The sequence below is a fragment of the Lactuca virosa genome, chromosome 9 (genome assembly GCF_052849685.1).
Source record: "Lactuca virosa cultivar CGN04683 chromosome 9, Lactuca_virosa_CGN04683_v6, whole genome shotgun sequence".
Lineage (NCBI taxonomy): Eukaryota > Viridiplantae > Streptophyta > Magnoliopsida > Asterales > Asteraceae > Lactuca > Lactuca virosa.
Genome location: NC_136434.1, coordinates 159,245,825 through 159,267,719, shown reverse-complemented (window position 1 = coordinate 159,267,719; position 21,895 = coordinate 159,245,825). Strand labels below are relative to the sequence as shown.

The 21,895-nt window shown below is 35.3% G+C and overlaps 3 non-coding genes across 3 annotated transcripts; all 3 read right to left on the bottom strand.

The window, feature by feature from the left end:
- Window positions 1-18,052: 18,052 nt before the first annotated feature.
- TRNAG-GCC (transfer RNA glycine (anticodon GCC)) lies at window positions 18,053-18,123 on the bottom strand. The gene has a single exon. It is a non-coding gene; the product is annotated as a tRNA-Gly (tRNA).
- A 2,355-nt stretch (window positions 18,124-20,478) lies between these two features.
- On the bottom strand, window positions 20,479-20,549 carry TRNAG-GCC (transfer RNA glycine (anticodon GCC)). The gene has a single exon. It is a non-coding gene; the product is annotated as a tRNA-Gly (tRNA).
- A 656-nt stretch (window positions 20,550-21,205) lies between these two features.
- Window positions 21,206-21,277, bottom strand: TRNAP-CGG (transfer RNA proline (anticodon CGG)). The gene has a single exon. It is a non-coding gene; the product is annotated as a tRNA-Pro (tRNA).
- Between the last annotated feature and the right edge of the window lie 618 nt (window positions 21,278-21,895).

Below are 21,895 nucleotides of genomic sequence, written 5' to 3'. Positions count from 1 at the left end.
GATATCTGATCGGATCAGAGTTCGGCAGTTGCTTTGGAAAGTACCCTTTGCTGTTAGATTCAGAATTTATACATGTAATTTAGTTTTAGACTTATCCAAGTGGGAGACTGTTGGATTAGGTGTCTAAGTCAATAACTAAATTAGTATAATCTTGAATCATTATCAAAATCCTTTTGGGTTGCCCTCAAACCTAGTAATTGACTGGAATGCTTCTTCTTCTTCTTCGTCATCGTCGACAGAGAGAGAGAGAGAGAGAGAGAGAGGGAGACTGATTTATTAATTTATTATATGATTAATAAATGAATTTATTAATTTATTATATGATTAATAAATTAATTAGAAATCAAAGTAAATGATTTATTAATATATTATGAGAGTAATATATTAATTAGAAATAGTATTGTTTAATTAAAAATTAATCAGAAATTAATTGGAATTAATTTTGGGATTAATTGGATTAATTAAAAGTAGAAGGACTAAAGGGGACAATGTTCAAAAGCTGAACATTGACCAATTCTAGAACCTCCCATAGGGGGGACGGTTTCTAGAAGAGGTTATGGAGGCATTCTTGGGCTCTAAGGAAGCTTAGAATGCCTTAGGGAGGAAGTAAGAGGATTAGGGTTATCTAAAAGGAACCTGGTGTAACGCCCGTAGATCCGGGCTAGTCAATTTAGAGACGATAAGCATCAAAAATGACTTTTTATGGAAGATTATTTAGAAGGAGTAATCTTAACTAAGTTGCAGTATATGTTACAAGGATTTCGTACATATAAAGAACGCCGAAATCCGAGTTATAACGAAGAAGTTATGACATGTCGAAGTTTCGCGACAGAACCGGCACGACACAGCGCGACGTAAATAGTGAATTTACGTTAGAGCGATATTTGTCCTTAGCGATCTAAATGAAAGTCGTAGAATTAGTTAAACCGAGAGCGTGCATAAAAAGAACGCCCAAATCTGACTTCGTATGAGGAAGTTATGATTTTTCCGAAGTTTCGACTTAGCAGTGTGCAGCCCGAATACTCGATTTGAGATCGAGCGCTTTTTAGCCGAAACAATCTAAACGAGAATTGAAGATCTCGTCAATGGTAGTGCAACGGTAAAAAGACAGACGAAAACGGACGTCGGATGAAGAAGTTATGAATTTATAACGGAGTTTTCCTGTCCCGGCCTACTAAAAATAATATAATAAAATTAAAGTAAAAATTAGCCAACGGAGTCTAAACGAGAGTTGTAGAGAATAATCTCACCTACGCATGGATATAAAGAACGTCGAAAATGGAGTTCGTATGCGAAAGTTATAAATTTCTGAAGTTCGGGGCGTGAACCCTAAGGTTGTGTCAGAGCTCACGAGGTGAATATTAGAAACTCACGAGGTGAGCCAGTTCACGAGGTGAGCATTAGTGACTCACGAGGTGAACAGATGATGGACGTCTTCCAGGGCAAGTGGCCATGACGAACGCAATGACGTATCGAGCTCACGAGGTGAATATTAGAAACTCACGTGGTGAGTCAGTTCACGAGGTGAACATATATGGTTCACGAGGTGAACCTAGCATTTTTTCCCTATAAATAGAATTCAAGGGGCAGCCGAGTTTGGTTGCTCATCTCTTACTCTCCCACTCCCGATACTCTCTCTAAGCCCTATTTTAACCCCCCGAAGCCCCGGTGTTCATCCCGAGACCCGAAGCAAGTCCCGAAGCCCGAAGATCCCGAGAAGAAAAGAGTTTCCGAGCCGAAGCTCTGCCCGCGAGAAGTCCGGTGTGTGAAGAGATCACAGTTTCACCGAAGGATACTACTTCTACAAGTCGTAGTGCTGCCCGATCATCTTCTGATCAAGTGAGTGTGTAGTTACTTTCTTCTAACACATAAATATTAAGTATTTACTATGATATACGTGTTATGTGTATAATATATTGTTGTTTATTTGAGATGATTGTGGAATGGATGAGTTATATAAGTTTTAATGAGTTAAACTATATATGTATTTTGTATCTAAAAATATGTTGGGTAGAACATGGGTAGATAAGGTTGTTGGTAGGTGATAAAAGATGGGTTGGACCATGAGATAAAAGGATAAAGAGATAAACTAGTTTTAGATCCGAGAGTATGGATCAGATCAAGAGGTTAGTTTTAGATCCGGGAATATGGATTAGGTAAGGAGGTAAATTTTAGATTCGGGAGTACGGATTATGTATTTTTGAATTATGTGTTCATTCGATAAGGTATCATGTGTATAGTCCCTTTTAGGAACATGATTTTAATACGAGTATTGATTAAAGTATGAAATATACATATGTATGTGAAGTACTTGTTATTGTCTGAAATACGTGTTAGATATATTTGATGATATACAACGTACGAATCGGTTATGGTTCAATATGTGTTAAGATGTTTATATATGATATTATTACTTAAAACCTTGTGTTAAGTATACACTAGTTGGCGTTGCCTAAACGGAGATAGTATCAAAAATTGATTATAAGCATTGTAGGTTTGCTTAGTGATGGGTTAAGACTTAAATGGGATGTTTAGTTCAATTAAGTGTGGACATTGGGTAGTCTCTTATTAAGAGTACGTGTGTGGTGAGATCAATGATCGGTTGAGTACGTCTTACGTATAAAAGTACATTTTATGTACGAAGTCCTTTTCAAAGCTCTGTGTCTTGGGTGCTGCTTGTGCCAGGGTACTATTATGTTCTCGGGTACGAGTCTTTCGCATATCAGAGTACTATAATGTGCCAGAAATACTATCATGTACAAAGTCTTTTTGACAATTTTGTGTGTCGGTTACGGGAGCGTACGGGAGTACTCTAGTAGTATTTCCCCATACTTTTATTTTGAGAGAGCTTTGGAGTCAGCGTTTCTTTTATGAAGTGATCGACCGAGCTTCATATGTCAGCGTTTTCTTTCACGAAGTAATTAAGGGAACTTCGTAGACTGCCTAATAAAGTGTGTCAGTAATAGACCACTGCTAGGTATGCCTGGTGTTATATTGCTGGATAGGGTGCGTCTGGGGGTGAAATACCTCATGTATTCAGGTCACTGCTAGGCAAAGTTCGATGCTGGGATAGGTAGAGTCTGGGGGTATAATACCTCATGATAGTCGGACCACACCTAGGCATTGTTATCTAGATAACTACCCCTGACTTAACTGTCTTGTGGTTCTTTCTTTTACAAACGAAGGTTCGTGGTGAAACTTATTCCATTCCCCTCATTTGATGTCTTTATTGATCCTCGTTTGCTGCCAGGGAATTTCCGAAGCAGCTTCGTCAGTTGTTGTTTATATCGATTCCTTAGGCTAGATCTCGTAAGATCATTGTATAGGGTCAGTGTGTGAGGATCGACGGGATGGGATAGATTGTTTTAGAAATATGATTTATAGGTGTTAATAATATTAGTGGTTTTGAAAGATCGAGATATACATTATTATCACATTGTTTGAACTAAGAGCTTTCGTACTCTGTGTTCCTTAGGTGATTGGGTTCACCAGGGATATTTGAACTAAGTGTTCATTAGGTGTTTTTGAACTAAGCGTTCATTAATTATTGTGAACTACGTGTTCATCAGAGGTAATCTAAGAACCTTGGCAGCATTAAACTTTGTGCCAATTCCTTAGGGCAATCCTTAGGAATGAATGGGAGAAGGGTAAATGGTTCTTAGGGTAAATCTTTAAGAAATAAATGAAGATAATGGGGGTGGGTAATTGGATTGATTGTTTGATAAGTGAATATAATAACTATATTATTGTAGGTTGAAAACCCTATATGCTCACCAGGCTCCCCAGCCTGACCCTCTCAGTTTTCTTTATATTACAGGTTATGGCACGAGAGCATAAATTGGCTGACATAACGAGAGAATTTGGATTATAGGCCAGTAGTTATGAATAACTGTTGTAAGGTCTATTTTGTTCTGTTTATGCTTTTGGTCTGTATTGAACATGACATCCCGAGATTTTGTTATATAATGAAAATACATTTCTTTAAAGGAATGCTTTGATAAATTCTTATCATATTTTTGTTTTGGGAACAAATTCCGCAACTGTTTTCTTTAAAAGATTACTCTGATTTTAAAAACAAAGCATAAACAAATCGGTCTTTTCTGGCCGTGAAATTGGGGATGTCACAGTTGGTATCAGAGCATTAGTTTAAGCGAACTAGGAATTTGTAGGAAATTTCTAGACTTAAACTTAGAATGCTAAGTAATGATCGTGAGGAGTGTGTCTAAAATATTTTAGGTAGTACACCTAAATTGACACGAGCACTAGTTTATTTTAGGAAATATGCCTAAAATGCCTTTATGTGCTAAATGCTATATGCTATTATTTGTTCGGATCTATGGTCTGTTGCCGACCGGATCTGGAAATTTTATGTGCTCAGGTTTCTAAACGTCTAATTACGATATTAGAACTGGCATGTAATTTTTCGAAGTAATGAGGAGGAATATGCGCCTAAACCTTCCTTTATCTATATTCTCGTCTTGATACATCAAACGACCGCTTTGGTGTGCAGAACATTGTGGTGAAGACTCGTAGAGAATTGAGTAAATGGAGGAAATGAAAGGCTTATGATATTGAATGACACCGATCGGAAGATATCGTAAGAGTGGTATCTTGCCTTTAGAATATGTCTGATAAAATGACGGAACGTTAGAGGAGTACGGTACGTCTGAAGTACACCTTCGATTGGCAGGATGATGGAGAGATTGGTGTAATTCTTGAGGTTGTCTCATCACCCGGTATTTCCATCACCAATCGAGTTGAAGTAGAATTGATGATTGAAGATACGCAATGAAGAAGTCCTAGTAGAGTCTAGGGAAATTGTTTATGATTATTTGGACACATTCGTATGTGTTAAATTGTTTTGTGATTTTAGGACTTGGGGACTGCGAGACAATACTTGGGACGAGTATGAGTAGGTGTGAAAGGTAATAGATGCATATACTACCGGAAGCACAGGACTCACACTTGGATCAGGGAAAGTCACAAGGTTACCAAGAAGCTAGTGATTGATCTCGTTTTATTCAAGTATGTCGTTACCATTGTTTCGGTAGTGACTAAGAAGATGATTGATATTCTGACCCTAGCGGTCATATCAAATTGAGTCCGACTACGATGAGTTTGTTACGTGGTTCATAGAACCAAGTTCGAGGTAGCATCTGACTCAAGTCAGAAGATTGAAATCAATGTGATCGATAGCATCACGCTCGTTGTTAAGGAAGCTTGTAGCTAGAAATGCTACATGTAAAAATGTGATTATATCACATTAGAATATGAAGGAAGGTATATTCCAATCTGGAATTTGACTCTATGAGACTTGAGTCTAAGCGTTGCATCATACGATGAGAGGTCATTAGAACACGACCCATTGGTCTGTTACAATAGATAAAGGAAAGTACTTATCCTAAGAAGATGAAGGAGTCCTCAATAAGGATTTATTTTGTAACTCGAAGGTTACGATTGAAAGTACAACATAGTACGAAGAGCAGATGCAGGATTGAGCACTACCTGCTATTGAGAAGTCCAAGAGTTAGATACTCTTTCGAGGAAACATAGAACTTACAGTTATTACCTAGGATGAAGATTTAACGTATGGAATCATTATACAAGTCCTATTTCTTTGATGATTCCAGGACGTAATCATCCTAAGGGGGAGATAATTGTAACTCCCGTAGATCCGGGCTAGTCAATTTAGAGACGATAAGCATCAAAAATGACTTTTTTATGGAAGATTATTTAGAAGGAGTAATCTTAACTAAGTTGTAGTATATGTTACAAGGATTCCGTACATATAAAGAACGCCGAAATCCGAGTTATAACGAAGAAGTTATGACCTGTCGAAGTTTCGCGACAGAACCGGCACGACACAGCGCGACGTAAATAGTGAATTTACGTTAGAGCGATATTTGGCCTTAGCGATCTAAATGAAAGTCGTAGAATTAGTTAAACCGAGAGCGTGTATAAAAAGAACGCCCAAATCTGACTTCGTATGAGGAAGTTATGATTTTTCCGAAGTTTCGACTTAACAGTGTGCAGCCCGAATACTCGATTTGAGATCGAGCACTTTTTAGCCGAAACAATCTAAACGAGAATTGAAGATCTCGTCAATGGTAGTGCAACGGTAAAAAGACAGACGAAAACGGACGTCGGATGAAGAAGTTATGAATTTATAACGGAGTTTTCCTGTCCCGGCATACTAAAAATAATATAATAAAATTGAAATCAAAATTAGCCAACGGAGTCTAAACGAGAGTTGTAGAGAATAATCTCACCTACGCGTGGATATAAAGAACGTCGAAAACGGAGCTCGTATGCGAAAGTTATAAATTTCTGAAGTTCGGGGCGTGAACCCTAAGGTTGTGTCAGAGCTCACGAGGTGAATATTAGAAACTCACGAGGTGAGCCAGTTCACGAGGTGAGCATTAATGACTCACGAGGTGAACAGATGATGGACGTCTTCCAGGGCAAGTGGCCATGACGAACGCAATGACGTATCGAGCTCACGAGGTGAATATTAGAAACTCACGAGGTGAGTCAGTTCACGAGGTGAACATATATGGTTCACGAGGTGAACCTAGCATTTTTTCCCTATAAATAGAATTCAAGGGGCAGCCGAGTTTGGTTGCTCATCTCTTACTCTCCCACTCCCGATACTCTCTCTAAGCCCTATTTTAACCCCCCGAAGCCCCGGTGTTCATCCCGAGACCCGAAGCAAGTCCCGAAGCCCGAAGATCCCGAGAAGAAAAGAGTTTCCGAGCCGAAGCTCTGCCCGCGAGAAGTCTGGTGTGTGAAGAGATCATAGTTTCACCGAAGGATACTACTTCTACAAGTCGTAGTGCTGCCCGATCATCTTCTGATCAAGTGAGTGTGTAGTTACTTTCTTCTAACACATAAATATTAAGTATTTACTATGATATACGTGTTATGTGTATAATATATTGTTGTTTATTTGAGATGATTGTGGAATGGATGAGTTATATAAGTTTTAATGAGTTAAACTATATATGTATTTTGTATCTAAAAATATGTTGGGTAGAACATGGGTAGATGAGGTTGTTGGTAGGTGATAAAAGATGGGTTGGACCATGAGATAAAAGGATAAAGAGATAAACTAGTTTTAGATCCGAGAGTATGGATCAGATCAAGAGGTTAGTTTTAGATCCGGGAATATGGATTAGGTAAGGAGGTAAATTTTAGATTCGGGAGTACGGATTATGTATTTTTGAATTATGTGTTCATTCGATAAGGTATCATGTGTATAGTCCCTTTTAGGAACATGATTTTAATACGAGTATTGATTAAAGTATGAAATATACATATGTATGTGAAGTATTTGTTATTGTCTGAAATACGTGTTAGATATATTTGATGATATACAACGTACGAATCGGTTATGGTTCAATATGTGTTAAGATGTTTATATATGATATTATTACTTAAAACCTTGTGTTAAGTATACACTAGTTGGCGTTGCCTAAACGGAGATAGTATCAAAAATTGATTATAAGCATTGTAGGTTTGCCTAGTGATGGGTTAAGACTTAAATGGGATGTTTAGTTCAATTAAGTTTAGACATTGGGTAGTCTCTTATTAAGAGTACGTGTGTGGTGAGATCAATGATCGGTGGAGTACGTCTTACGTACAAAAGTACATTTTATGTACGAAGTCCTTTTCAAAGCTTTGTGTCTTGGGTGCTGCTTGTGCCAGGGTACTATTATGTTCTCGGGTACGAGTCTTTCGCATATCAGAGTACTATAATGTGCCAGAAATACTATCATGTACAAAGTCTTTTTGACAATTTTGTGTGTCGGTTACGGGAGAGTACGGGAGTACTCTAGTAGTATTTCCCCATACTTTTATTTTGAGAGAGCTTTGGAGTCAGCGTTTCTTTTATGAAGTGATCGACCGAGCTTCATATGTCAGCGTTTTCTTTCACGAAGTAATTAAGGGAACTTCGTAGACTGCCTAATAAAGTGTGTCAGTAATAGACCACTGCTAGGTATGTCTGGTGTTAAATTGCTGGATAGGGTGCGTCTGGGGGTGAAATACCTCATGTATTCAGGCCACTGCTAGGCAAAGTTCGATGCTGGGATAGGTAGAGTCTGGGGGTATAATACCTCATGATAGTCGGACCACGCCTAGGCATTGTTATCTAGATAACTACCCCTGACTTAACTGTCTTGTGGTTCTTTCTTTTACAAATGAAGGTTCGTGGTGAAACTTATTCCATTCCCTTCATTTGATGTCTTTATTGATCCTCGTTTGCTGCCAGGGAATTTCCGAAGCAGCTTCGTCAGTTGTTGTTCATATCGATTCCTTAGGCTAGATCTCGTAAGATCATTGTATAGGGTCAGTGTGTGAGGATCGACGGGATGGGATAGATTGTTTTAGAAATATGATTTATAGGTGTTAATAATATTAGTGGTTTTGAAAGATCGAGATATACATTATTATCACATTGTTTGAACTAAGAGCTTTCGTACTCTGTGTTCCTTAGGTGATTGGGTTCACCAGGGATATTTGAACTAAGTGTTCATTAGGTGTTTTTGAACTAAGCGTTCATTAATTATTGTGAACTACGTGTTCATCAGAGGTAATCTAAGAACCTTGGCAGCATTAAACTTTGTGCCAATTCTTTAGGGCACTCCTTAGGAATGAATGGGAGAAGGGTAAACGGTTCTTAGGGTAAATCTTTAAGAAATAAATGAAGATAATGGGGGTGGGTAATTGGATTGATTGTTTGATAAGTGAATATAATAACTATATTATTGTGGGTTGAAAACCCTATATGCTCACCAGGCTCCCCAGCCTGACCCTCTCAGTTTTCTTTATATTACAGGTTATGGCACGAGAGCATAAATTGGCTGACATAACGAGAGAATTTGGATTATAGGCCAGTAGTTATGAATAACTGTTGTAAGGTCTATTTTGTTCTGTTTATGCTTTTGGTCTGTATTGAACATGACATCCCGAGATTTTGTTATATAATGAAAATACATTTCTTTAAAGGAATGCTTTGATAAATTCTTATCATATTTTTGTTTTGGGAACAAATTCCGCAACTGTTTTCTTTAAAAGATTACTCTGATTTTAAAAACAAAGCATAAACAAATCGGTCTTTTCTGGCCGTGAAATTGGGGATGTCACAGTTGGTATCAGAGCATTAGTTTAAGCGAACTAGGAATTTGTAGGAAATTTCTAGACTTAAACTTAGAATGCTAAGTAATGATCGTGAGGAGTGTGTCTAAAATATTTTAGGTAGTACACCTAAATTGACACGAGCACTAGTTTATTTTAGGAAATATGCCTAAAATGCCTTTATGTGCTAAATGCTATATGCTATTATTTGTTCGGATCTATGGTCTGTTGCCGACCGGATCTGGAAATTTTATGTGCTCAGGTTTCTAAACGTCTAATTACGATATTAGAACTGGCATGTAATTTTTCGAAGTAATGAGGAGGAATATGCGCCTAAACCTTCCTTTATCTATATTCTCGTCTTGATACATCAAACGACCGCTTTGGTGTGCAGAACATTGTGGTGAAGACTCGTAGAGAATTGAGTAAATGGAGGAAATGAAAGGCTTATGATATTGAATGACACCGATCGGAAGATATCGTAAGAGTGGTATCTTGCCTTTAGAATATGTCTGATAAAATGACGGAACGTTAGAGGAGTACGGTACGTCTGAAGTACACCTTCGATTGGCAGGATGATGGAGAGATTGGTGTAATTCTTGAGGTTGTCTCATCACCCGGTATTTCCATCACCAATCGAGTTGAAGTAGAATTGATGATTGAAGATACGCAATGAAGAAGTCCTAGTAGAGTCTAGGGAAATTGTTTATGATTATTTGGACACATTCGTATGTGTTAAATTGTTTTGTGATTTTAGGACTTGGGGACTGCGAGACAATACTTGGGACGAGTATGAGTAGGTGTGAAAGGTAATAGATGCATATACTACCGGAAGCACAGGACTCACACTTGGATCAGGGAAAGTCACAAGGTTACCAAGAAGCTAGTGATTGATCTCGTTTTATTCAAGTATGTCGTTACCATTGTTTCGGTAGTGACTAAGAAGATGATTGATATTCTGACCCTAGCGGTCATATCAAATTGAGTCCGACTACGATGAGTTTGTTACGTGGTTCATAGAACCAAGTTCGAGGTAGCATCTGACTCAAGTCAGAAGATTGAAATCAATGTGATCGATAGCATCACGCTCGTTGTTAAGGAAGCTTGTAGCTAGAAATGCTACATGTAAAAATGTGATTATATCACATTAGAATATGAAGGAAGGTATATTCCAATCTGGAATTTGACTCTATGAGACTTGAGTCTAAGCGTTGCATCATACGATGAGAGGTCATTAGAACACGACCCATTGGTCTGTTACAATAGATAAAGGAAAGTACTTATCCTAAGAAGATGAAGGAGTCCTCAATAAGGATTTATTTTGTAACTCGAAGGTTACGATTGAAAGTACAACATAGTACGAAGAGCAGATGCAGGATTGAGCACTACCTGCTATTGAGAAGTCCAAGAGTTAGATACTCTTTCGAGGAAACATAGAACTTACAGTTATTACCTAGGATGAAGATTTAACGTATGGAATCATTATACAAGTCCTATTTCGTTGATGATTCCGGGACGTAATCATCCTAAGGGGGAGATAATTGTAACTCCCGTAGATCCGGGCTAGTCAATTTAGAGACGATAAGCATCAAAAATGACTTTTTTTATGGAAGATTATTTAGAAGGAGTAATCTTAACTAAGTTGTAGTATATGTTACAAGGATTCCGTACATATAAAGAACGCCGAAATCCGAGTTATAACGAAGAAGTTATGACCTGTCGAAGTTTCGCGACAGAACCGGCACGACACAGCGCGACGTAAATAGTGAATTTACGTTAGAGCGATATTTGGCCTTAGCGATCTAAATGAAAGTCGTAGAATTAGTTAAACCGAGAGCGTGTATAAAAAGAACGCCCAAATCTGACTTCGTATGAGGAAGTTATGATTTTTCCGAAGTTTCGACTTAGCAGTGTGCAGCCTGAATACTCGATTTGAGATCGAGCACTTTTTAGCCGAAACAATCTAAACGAGAATTGAAGATCTCGTCAATGGTAGTGCAACGGTAAAAAGACAGACGAAAACGGACGTCGGATGAAGAAGTTATGAATTTATAACGGAGTTTTCCTGTCCCGGCCTACTAAAAATAATATAATAAAATTAAAATCAAAATTAGCCAACGGAGTCTAAACGAGAGTTGTAGAGAATAATCTCACCTACGTGTGGATATAAAGAACGTCGAAAACGGAGCTCGTATGCGAAAATTATAAATTTCTGAAGTTCGGGGCGTGAACCCTAAGGCTGTGTCAGAGCTCACGAGGTGAATATTAGAAACTCACGAGGTGATCCAGTTCACGAGGTGAGCATTAGTGACTCACGAGGTGAACAGATGATGGACGTCTTCCAGGGCAAGTGGCCATGACGAACACAATGACGTATCGAGCTCACGAGGTGAATATTAGAAACTCAGGAGGTGAGTCAGTTCACGAGGTGAACATATATGGTTCACGAGGTGAACCTAGCATTTTTTCCCTGTAAATAGAATTCAAGGGGCAGCCGAGTTTGGTTGCTCATCTCTTACTCTCCCACTCCCGATACTCTCTCTAAGCCCTATTTTAACCCCCGGAAGCCCCGGTGTTCATCCCGAGACCCGAAGCAAGTCCCGAAGCCCGAAGATCCCGAGAAGAAAAGAGTTTCTGAGCCGAAGCTCTGCCCGCGAGAAGTCCGGTGTGTAAAGAGATCACAGTTTCACCGAAGGATACTACTTCTACAAGTCATAGTGCTGCCCGATCATCTTCTGATCAAGTGAGTGTGTAGTTACTTTCTTCTAACACATAAATATTAAGTATTTACTATGATATACGTGTTATGTGTATAATATATTGTTGTTTATTTGAGATGATTGTGGAATGGATGAGTTATATAAGTTTTAATGAGTTAAACTATATATGTATTTTGTATCTAAAAATATGTTGGGTAGAACATGGGTAGATGAGGTTGTTGGTAGGTGATAAAAGATGGGTTGGACCATGAGATAAAAGGATAAAGAGATAAACTAGTTTTAGATCCGAGAGTATGGATCAGATCAAGAGGTTAGTTTTAGATCCGGGAATATGGATTAGGTAAGGAGGTAAATTTTAGATTCGGGAGTACGGATTATGTATTTTTGAATTATGTGTTCATTCGATAAGGTATCATGTGTATAGTCCCTTTTAGGAACGTGATTTTAATACGAGTATTGATTAAAGTATGAAATATACATATGTATGTGAAGTATTTGTCATTGTCCGAAATACGTGTTAGATATATTTGATGATATACAACGTGCGAATCGGTTATGGTTCAATATGTGTTAAGATGTTTATATATGATATTATTACTTAAAACCTTGTGTTAAGTATACACTAGTTGGCGTTGCCTAAATGGAGATAGTATCAAAAATTGATTATAAGCATTGTAGGTTTGCCTAGTGATGGGAGCGTACAAAGTCTTTTTGACAATTTTGTGTGTCGGTTACGGAAGCGTACGGGAGTACTCTAGTAGTATTTCCCCATACTTTTATTTTGAGAGAGCTTTGGAGTCAGCATTTCTTTTATGAAGTGATCGACCGAGCTTCATATGTCAGCGTTTTCTTTCACGAAGTAATTAAGGGAACTTCGTAGACTGCCTAATAAAGTGTGTCAGTAATAGACCACTGCTAGGTATGTCTGGTGTTATATTGCTAGATTGGGTGCGTCTGGGGGTGAAATACCTCATGTATTCAGGCCACTGCTAGGCAAAGTTCGATGCTGGGATAGGTAGAGTCTGGGGGTATAATACCTCATGATAGTCGGACCACGCCCAGGCATTGTTATCTAGATAACTACCCCTGACTTAACTGTCTTGTGGTTCTTTCTTTTACGAACGAAGGTTCGTGGTGAAACTTATTCCATTCCCCTCATTTGATATCTTTATTGATCCTCGTTTGCTGCCAGGGAATTTCCAAAGCGGCTTCGTCAGTTGTTGTTCATATCGATTCCTTAGGCTAGATCTCGTAAGATCATTGTATAGGGTCAGTGTGTGAGGATCTACGGGATGGGATAGATTGTTTTAGAAATATGATTTATAGGTGTTAATAATATTAGTGGTTTTGAAAGATCGAGATATACATTATTATCACATTGTTTGAACTAAGAGCTTTCGTACTCTGTGTTCCTTAGGTGATTGGGTTCACCAGGGATATTTGAACTAAGTGTTTATTAGGTGTTTTTGAACTAAGCGTTCATTAATTATTGTGAACTACGTGTTCATCAGAGGTAATCTAAGAACCTTGGCAGCATTAAACTTTGTGCCAATTCCTTAGGGCAATACTTAGGAATGAATGGGAGAATGGTAAACGGTTCTTAGGGTAAATCTTTAAGAAATAAATGAAGATAATGGGGGTGGGTAATTGGGTTGATTGTTTGATAAGTGAATATAATAACTATATTATTGTGGGTTGAAAATCCTATATGCTCACCAGGCTCCCCAGCCTGACCCTCTCAGTTTTCTTTATATTACAGGTTATGGCACGAGAGCATAAGTTGGCTGACATAACGAGAGAATTTGGATTATAGGCCAGTAGTTATGAATAACTGTTGTAAGGTCTATTTTGTTCTGTTTATGCTTTTGGTCTGTATTGAACATGACATCCCGAGATTTTGTTATATAATGAAAATACATTTCTTTAAAGGAATGCTTTGATAAATTCTTATCATATTTTTGTTTTGGGAACAAATTCCGCAACTGTTTTCTTTAAAAGATTACTCTGATTTTAAAAACAAAGCATAAACAAATCGGTCTTTTTTGGCCGTGAAATTGGGGATGTCACACCTGTCTAATCCACTACATTCCTAACACCTATATAAACCCCCTAAGGGTTTACAGTATTCAAAAATCATATTTCCAAGAGAGAAATCCAAAAATTCTCCTTTTCCTCCTCTCCCCTCTTTAGCGTCCAATTGCTAAGATTTGGGTGTGAACCATCAGAGGCATGAAATTTCTGGTGCTTGCTTTCTGGAGCTTGTTTAAGAAGGATTTCATTTATTTTTTTACTACAACAAATCAAAAGGTGTGTAACCTTAATTCTTGTAATTTGATTATACTAGAAAGTCATTAGGGTTCTAGTTATTTTGTTGTTCATGGCATATTACATTCAAAGTGTTAAAGACATAGATCCTTTAGGTTGCATGTACCCTTAAATGTTAAGTGAAATTATGCAAGCACATAGTTATTGTAATCTATAAAACCCATTATGTTGGGCGGGACCCGTTATGTATGTTGGGCGGGGCTCGTTATGTATGCTGGGTGGGGCCCATTTGTATGTTGGACGAGGCCCGAGATTATGTATGGTATGTGGGATTTTGGGAAACTCGTTAAACTTTAAGCATACGGTTTGTGGTTTAAACATATTCAAGTACTTTCAGTTCCAAAGGGATGGGTCCGGCTTGACTGCACAACATTCTCTTATGATTTCCGCATTGATGACTATTTTACTCTGATGATTTTGATACATTTGTATTATGATTAGTTTTGATACACATGATGTATGGATTTGATTATTTTAAAAATGAAAATTTTTATCAGTATTTTGGGACGTTACAGTTAGATTGGGCCCGTTTGCATGTTGGGTTGGGCGCGTTCATATATTGGTATGGGCTCGTTGGTATGATGGGTTGGGCACATTTATATGGTGGGTTGGGCTCGTTGTATGGTATGTGGTATTTTGGGGAACTCACTAAGCTTTGTGTTTACAGTTTGTGGTTTAAACATTTTCAGGTACTTCTAGTTCCAAAGGGAAGGGTCCGGCTTGACTGCACTGCATCCCCTGATAACTTTTCCACATCCATTTTTATTGTATCACTCCGATGTTTGAAAAATACATTTTACTTTGAGTGGTTTTAAACAAATGTTTGTATGGATTTGATGTTTAAAAATGAAATTTTTGTTGGTATTTTTGAGACGTTACATAATTTATCCATTAAAAAATCATTTTACAATTCAGTAGTATATTTTGATTTATGTAAGAAGTCAATAACAATTTGACCCTAAAAAATAAAACCAGTTCTAAATAAACATAAAACCAAATAACTAGTTCACACACACAAATAAAAAAAATAAAAATATATAAAATAAAAAATCATAACCTATTACGAATCCGGTTCCATTCATATTAAAGATAAAATCAATTAACATTCTCATATTTCATAATTCCTAAAAAAACAAATTTTATTTTCAAAACAATAAAATTTCATTACCAAAATTGAACCAAATTACAAATTTACAATTTATTAATGAACATATTGGAGATTGAAGACACTTAGATAGATTACATCATAAGCAAAATGAAAAACAAAAACTTGATGTAAAACAAAATCACACATTCAGATTAATCTTGAGGGCTAATGTCATAAAAACCCTCAAGTTTTCAGGGTTTTGTCAGTTTCGCTCAAGGTTGAATTTTATGTCCGTTTTTACCCTAACATTTTCCAAAAAATGTTCGGTTTTACCCTTTTACCGGTGATAACAGGTTACCATTATATTAACTTCGCAAAAAAAACCCTTAAGTTTACAGTTTTTTTTACGTTTTTACCCTTAAGTTTATAATTTTTTAACACTTTTACCCTATGTATTTTTTTTTTCATATTATACGTATTCAAGCAGAAAAATCATATTTATAAACGAAAAAAATTTAATTAAATATTGTATTTATATTTTTTAATGTTAATTCTTTATATATATATATATATATATATATATATATATATATATGTGTGTGTGTGTGTGTGTGTGTATGTGTGTGTATGGATTTTTTTTTCTTGGATAAACCATTTAAGATGTAAAAAAAACAATTTAATATGTTTTTAGAACTACAAATACGTATTTTTATGTATTTAAAAATATCATATCGATAAAAAAAACTTGTTCATTCATAAACATGTTTATATAAGTATATACATATATTTTTAGAAGTGTAAATATGTATTTTGATATATGTTTTTTTTTAAGTATAAATATATTTTTAGAAGTATAGATACATATTAATATATAAAAATGTAAAAATATGTATTTATACTTCTAAAAACTATATCTATAAAACACATATTCATAATTCTAAAAATATTGTTTATCTTTTTAAATGGTATAACCATGCAAAAACACAAACACACACAAACAAACAAACAAATATATATATATATATATATATATATATATATATATATATATATATATATATAACATTAAAAAATATATATATAAATACAATATTTAATTAAATATTTTTTCGTATATAAATACGATTTTTCTGCATAAATATATATATTACGAAAAAAATATACTTAGGGTAAAAGTGTAAAAAAAATTATAAACTTAAGGGTAAAAACGCAAAAAAAAAGGTAAACTTAAGGGTTTTTTTGCGAATTTAATATAATGGTAACCTGGAAAACCTGTTATCACCGGTAAAAGGGTAAAATCGAACATTTTTTCGAAAATGTTTGGGTAAAAACGGACATAAATTTCAACTTTGGGCAAAACCGACAAAACCCTGTAAACTTGAGGGTTTTTATGACATTAACCCTAATCTAGATAATAAGATAATATAGAAACTATTATTAAACTTGACAGATCTAATCAAAATTGTGATGTAAAACAAACAAAACTCATAAAATCAAATTCCTCATATCGGAATCCCTTTTGTTAGCTCCCTACCTTTTTCGATTTTCAATTTCTAAGTTCCAATGTGATGCATTCCTTCTTCATTTCTTGATCATCGTGTAGACGGTCCAATTCTCTTAAGCCACCAATACAATATTTGATACTTTAGGGTCCACGGAACTGTTTTCTTAAACTAAAAGCGTTAATAGAATAATACTTCACCTACACTATCATTTGGGTTTGTTGATTTTGATGGCTATATTATTTAGTTAGTTAAAATGGTCTGATAGTTACAGAATGTGCATGGTTAAATGATTTTTTTGGTATTTAAGAAGTGTAATAAGTTTATCATCGTATAATAACCTGTGTCAGAAGCATGTTACAAGATACCTCACCGAAATGGATTTTCATTTTCAATTGTAAATATGTACGAAATATGTTGAATGAGGTGAAATGATGATTGATAACTTTTGCTTTATTCTATTCCAGGAATAAATAAGAAAAAAGGAGAGCTCAGTAAGAGCCTAGAATGTCTTCAGTTTGATATCGGACACACTGGTGGACCCCTCCACCAACAAGGCATGAATCATCATAGCTCTAGAAATGCACGAACGGGGAATTGAACCCGGGTTTATACAATGGCAGGAAACTCTATTCTACCACTAGACCATTAGTGCTTTTGTGTTTATTACATTTTAAAAAAGACTAGTTTTTCCAATTGCTCTTTGAAATGCAAGCAAAAACAAACAAATCCACTTTGACGTTTTCTTTCTCTTAAAAAGAACCAAACCCTATATAAACTACAGTAACGGTCTGTTTTTAATTTTTCCTCGAAGTTGCATAGATAAATAAATGATACATGTCTAAAGAAATATCAAGTGTTTGTATAGATAACAAATTGTCGCAGTGTTTGTATAGATACCTCATGCTTGCTTGTTTGAACACATGTACTTTTATCAAAAGTTGCTTGGTAACGACTTTGCTAAACATGAATTATACATAATGCAATAAATTTTAAGGGTCGTGCCTCACTGTTGAAGTATATCATAAGGCATAGGAGGATAGAAAAGCTAATGCATATCCAACAGTCAATGGGATTTCAGGAAGTTGGCCACAAGATAATTTCTTAATATGAGTATAATAAGTTCGTTTGTATAGAAAATTGTGCCCAAAGAACCATGGTTCATAAGTACTCAAAAAAAATGGATTTAAAAAGAACTCAGAAAGGCCTACTGTCTTGAAAGATCAGATAAGTCTGATGGAACCCTCCACCAGAAAGGCATGAAACATCATAGCTCTTGAAAATGCACCAGCCAGGAATCGAACCCGGGTCTGTACCGTGGCAGGGTACTATTCTTCCACTAGACCACTGGTGCTCTTGTATTTTTTATTGTCATGGTTAGAAATAGAACTAATTTTTACTCAATACCCAATAAATAGCAATACTTTCTTTTTTTCAAAACGCAAGCAAAAGAATACACAATCATGGTTCAATTCTTTTTAATTCATGTATCAAGCAACAGTAACATGGTAGAAATGAACACATCAACAAAGGATACATTATGAGATTTGCACTTCAAAGTTTATTGCTATTTTCCACTGTTTGCCCTTATAAATCATCAATCTACTTTTCTTTTTTCACGTCCATGTTTTTTGTAACGCAAAACAAGAATTCATTTCAAGGCTCCATTTTGCAATTCAACCAAGCATCAAATTCCATCAACTATTTGAATGGAGTGATGACATATACCAGTAAGAAACTATTATGTCTCGTGTACACGAATTGTCATCAACGGTTTAATTTTATATTGCAGATAATTCACCTTACCCAATGGCCACAAATTAAAGTCAGCATCATCATGTTTTTCATTAATTCAATTATCATCCTTCACGTGTTGAGAATGTAACAGGTTAAATGCAAGTTAATGAATTTTGTTATTTCTTTTTAATTTGCCTTAAGCCTTAAAGGTCTAGTGAAGTTTAAGGGATGGCCCACACATCCGTGTAGCCTTGTCGAGAATGTGAGGTTTGCGAAAAGATAATATATATACATCTAATTAATAAGTTAATTGTGTTTCTATTGTAACTAAGAACTAGGACTTGGTTAATGAATTTTGTTATTTCTTTTTAATTAGCCCCCATACACATGTTTTTGATGAAATATCAAATGTTTCACGATACTTGATGATCTTTGGCTGCAGAAGGTTTAAGATGTAAATAAATTCAAACACTAGTTAATTTTATTTTAGAGATTTCTTCACAGTTACAAAATTCTAATGATGATTTTTTTTTCATATTTTTTATAGGTGAATGAAACACATGAAGGACCCAGAAATGGAAGAACGAAAAAAAAAAAAAAAAAAAAAAATAATCTCAGTAAGGCCTCGAATATCTTCACTTAAAGATCAGATAGGTTGATGGACCCTCCACCAGGCATTTTTCATCATAGCTCAGATGAAATGCTAGTTGGTATCAATATAAATTCGAGGACGAAAATCATAACCTTTGCCATATAAATGGAAGCTGTAATTTACTCCTAAATAGTTTAACAATGAGTTTATGTTTTCATTTTACTCTTCTTTGACATTTCACCTTATCTAATTACTTTCAATACAAATTTGAAATATAAATAATCAACACATATTCCGTTCATAGAATAATACTACAACTTGACTTATCTCAAAAAACATCTAGCAAAGAATTGAATTATGTACAGTTTTTTTAACCAAAAATAAAATTAATCATAACAAGTTAACAATCTTTACGACCAATCTTTAATGTTATACACCTTATGATATCAACTTTAAGTAACAAGTACTAATAATGATCTTCAATGTCTCCACTTGGTGACTGGCATAACACCCCAATAGCACAAGAAACTCAATCCACATCGAAATTACAAATAATCACCACAAAGAAAATACATCATCCTTAAACTTATGAAACCAAGCAGAATCCCTAATAATCTCATACATAGGGGGCGTTGAGGGGGGCAAAGTGGGCAGCTGTATAGGGTCCAACTTTTTTATTATATATTTTTGTTTAAAAATAAAAACTTATAATAGCCATAAGGAGCCAGTTTTTCTGATTCGTCCAGGGCCTTTGATGATATTTGATTCCTCAGGTCCGGCTCTGATCCCATACGCAATCCCCAATCTCTCACTATGACTCATAAGAATACAATCTTTTCATCATCTTCATAGATCCTACACACACCTAGAAGCGCACCCCAAAACACTTGTAATACTTGGTTGAAGTATGTAACTATCATAAAAACAATTTCGTTTGGTTGAAGTATGTAACTATCATAAAAACAATTTCATTGATACAAATCTAAATATATATACTCGTCCATAGTGGTAGTGTAGTGTATACTAACGACTTTGTTAAACTTGAATTATACAAAATGCAAGATTTTTTTTTAATCGTGCTTCACCGCTAAGAAAGTACTCAAAGGGATATGTAGCCCAAAAGTAAAATGTGATCAATAGATAACAATTTAAGGAAGTTGGCCACATGATAGTTTCTTAAGGGATCTTTTTGGTATTAAATGGGTGTAATAAGTTCATCTTTGTATAGAAAGTACCAAATATGTTTATGTTCTATACTTCTCATTCCAGCTAAAAAATATAAAGAGCTCAGTAAGGCCTATTAATGTCTTCACTTGAAGATCAGACAAGATTGATGGACCCCTCCACCAAAAGAAATGAAACATCATCGCTCAATAAAGATGCACCATCCGGGAATCGAACCCGGGTCTGTACCGTGGCAGGGTACTATTCTACCACTAGACCACTGGTGCTTTTGTTTTATATCTAATATCTGATGTAGAACACTAGTAGTAGTTTAAAGGTTGAAATATATTTACTAGCTACTTTTCTTTTCGAAATGGAAACACAAATCAACAAGCATGTTTCATTTCTTTTGAATTTAAACTACATTAACATGGTAAACAATAACACATCAACAATTACGGGATATATTATGGTATTTACATTTCGAATTGTATTGCTATTTCCCACATTTATTTACCCTTCTGAATTTTCAGTCTACCTTTTCTTTTTAAAATGCAAGCAAAAGCAATAAGCCATCCTTTTTATTGCAAAAGATGAACACATTTCAAGGCTCATTAATTTCAACTGAACCCTTTTAATGAGTGTCGTGTATCAAGATGTATTTCAAAATTACACAAAATCTCGTAATTAGGAAGATAAAACCTTATCATGAATAAGAATAAATTACTATATATCTACACTCATAAAGTCATAATATCAAGAGTAATTCAGTTTTCTTTTATTCAGCAAAAATTACAAACTAATCAGTTTTTTTATTCAGCAAAAATTACAAACTAATCAGTTTATTTCGATTTACCTTGATCTTAAAACGGAAGGTAAGGTATAAAAGTAATTTTTGAAGAAAGATGATAATTATACAACCAAAATTAAAAAACTGAAAAATGGGGCATTCCGAGAATCGAACTCGGGACCTCTCGCACCCGAAGCGAGAATCATACCACTAGACCAAATGCCCGGTTGCTGTTTTATATTATAAAATATTGTTAAATAATGCTCCTATTTCTGCCTGACGTATGTCTTCTCTTTCTAAATTCTAAGTTATTTTTTTGTCATAAATATTAAAAAATTCCAGATACTGAAAATTCAAATACTTATATACTAACATGCATTATATTTTCTCAAATACATAATTATGTATATCATCTGGTGTTCTAATTTTTACCATTAATGAAATACGATTTTTGTTAAAAACAAATAACCGGATGTGCATTACTTATCAACTAAATTCATTGCTAACATTCATTGTAAGTTCCTTTTTCACATAGCTTTACAACTGGAACTTACAAAGACAAGAACTTTGTAAACTTAGCTAACTAAAATGCAAATTTCTTTCACTTTGATCTTTTAGGTGATTCATTTTATTGTTTGGTTTACTTCGTTCCATAATGATAAAGTTTAGCAAAAAAACAAGCCTAATCGGATGTTCAACCTGTCCCAAGCTTAATCGTAAATCTTATAACTGATCATGGGCCTAAAGTCAAGAAAATACGTAACCAGGGTCAGGGACACATGAGTGATTACAAGGCACGAGCCTTTTTAACTAATTTTCTAAAAAATATCTTTATTTAAACTT